This window comes from Nannochloropsis gaditana (assembly GCF_000240725.1).
Source record: "Nannochloropsis gaditana CCMP526 unplaced genomic scaffold scaffold317, whole genome shotgun sequence".
Taxonomy (NCBI): Eukaryota; class Eustigmatophyceae; order Eustigmatales; family Monodopsidaceae; genus Microchloropsis; species Microchloropsis gaditana.
In genome coordinates this window covers 7,375-7,690 of record NW_005803636.1, presented here as the reverse complement: position 1 = coordinate 7,690, position 316 = coordinate 7,375, and positions in this window count along the sequence as shown.

The following is a 316-nucleotide window of genomic DNA, read 5'->3' as shown; positions in this document are numbered from 1 at the left end:
CTCCCTCCCTCCCTCCTTGGTTCCCAAACCTTGGATCCGTCCCGGAGTCTTTATACCGTGCAACCTTATATCCTGCACCGACGTGCCCGTAACGCTGTTGTGAAACTGAAATGACTGGCATTGCCTTTGCAGACTCGCACAAAGAAGTTTGATATAGAAGCGCGGAGATTCCATCTTGCGTATCAACCCGACGAGAATGTATTCCGACGCAGAGAGACATGGAAGAGTGCTTCAGAGACTTTGTGCGCAATAATCTCATCCTTTTTTTGCTTCTTTTTCATTCATTACAGCACAGGTAACTGCGCATGGAAATGGA